General features: G+C 48.8%; 1 long non-coding RNA gene across 1 annotated transcript in view; it reads left to right on the top strand.

Annotated features, from left to right (window-relative positions):
* LOC106146938 overlaps positions 1 to 1,261 on the top strand; it is a 2,721-nt gene extending 1,460 nt beyond the window's left edge. The window contains exon 2 of the long non-coding RNA XR_001231586.1: positions 956 to 1,261. This is a non-coding gene — a long non-coding RNA (uncharacterized LOC106146938). The remainder of the gene's footprint in view (positions 1 to 955) is intronic.
* The last annotated feature ends 272 nt before the right edge of the window (positions 1,262 to 1,533 follow it).

Raw genomic sequence — 1,533 nt, 5'->3', positions numbered from 1 at the left:
ACTTTAGGGCTATCAGCTCGCTTCCCTCAGCTGATGATTGTCCCCATGTGAGTGACAGCAATACCACTTGCCGGGGCTTTGCTTCCGAGGACATCAGTGCAGCCTCGTGGGCAGAGCTTGGACCCAAAGTGGAGCCTCTCCCCTGACCTTCGGGAGTGTGGAAAACACACACCTGTTTTCCCTGCACCTTATACCATCTGATCTCCTTGGAGACTCTCCTGTGTACAACTCACCATTCTCCTGCTACCTCTTCTACTCCCGTAGCTGTTTCTTTCTACAGTAAACCAATGTCAAAAGTAGTATCTGTACAGGGCAGGTGTCGGGTGGGGGTCAGCAGCGACTGTGCTTTGGGTACTGGACATTTGCAGACCTTGGTCAAGTGGGATCCCAGGGCCTGAGTGTGCACTGCAGTAGTGTTGGGAGAGGCTAAAGCTGGGAAGTAATTACATGTGCAGGATGAAGCCAGCCTGAGAACACAGGAGCTCCTCGAAGCACGTAAACAAGCCCGTGTAGCTTGTTAACTGATTGCTGGGCAGAGAGGCTGAAATTAATCAACCTCTCGAGGGTATACTAGAAACACTCTACTGTTCTTGGGCAGTTCCCCTCCTCCACTCGGGAGAGAGAGGACCGCCACCTGATCCCAGCTTTTTGTTTCTTGTCTCCTCATTCTTGCTGCCATTCCTTCCTGGGGTACAGCAAGAACCCAACAAATCCGTACACAGTAGTGGTGTGGGGGGAGATACATGCAGGTCCTATGGGTGCACATGAGGGCTGGGAAACAGGCCCTTTCTTGTTATACAACTGGCCATTGGGTGTATGGCTTTGTAACAAAGACTTGGAGGCTATTTTTACTAAAAACAGTGACTCTTCATATGGGCCTGCAAATGTCCAATGAGTACCTAAAAGCAGGATTGCAAATGAGACATCTCTGCATCTGAGTTATTCTGTCTGGCAGGCCCCTTGGATTCCAGGGACCACAGATCTGATCCATAAATATCTTGTGAGAAGTGGAAAACCCACAGGCAAGAGTACCTTCCTTAGCACTGCTTTGGACAAGGGCACCCTGACCAGTCATGAGGTGATGGTCAACCAGACCACCTTTGCCCAAGATTGCTTGACAAGGCCCACTTCTGCTTCCCTTATCCCTGTAATCTGGGAGCTCGTGTCAACCCTTGAAGACAGGGCTGCAAACACTGGTCCCCTTGTCTTCCCAGTGTAGATGTATGCTGAGCCCTGATTAAAGTTTCTTTCCTGCCTTTCACGTTTACTTTGTTGTTGGATTTCTTTGGAGTGGCTGGGTCTGCTTTATTGGGATCCCAGACTGAGGCCACCAGCTTGTGACTCTGATAACAGCTGCACTCCCATTTGGAGGCTGTCCTATCAGTAATTCTCTCTGCAAGAGTGACAACCACAAGTGTTCAGGAAGCTTATGGTTCAGCAGGAAAATTATAAATGAGAACATATGGACAGATTTTTCTCTTGCTGTTAAATTTATTTATACATGGTGGAAAGTGAGGGATTTACTAGAGAACT

This window comes from Chinchilla lanigera, unplaced genomic scaffold (genome assembly GCF_000276665.1).
Source record: "Chinchilla lanigera isolate Chin_1 unplaced genomic scaffold, ChiLan1.0 scaffold00105, whole genome shotgun sequence".
NCBI lineage: Eukaryota > Metazoa > Chordata > Mammalia > Rodentia > Chinchillidae > Chinchilla > Chinchilla lanigera.
Note: the sequence above shows the minus strand (reverse complement) of the source record. Positions and strands in the feature narration are given on the sequence as shown.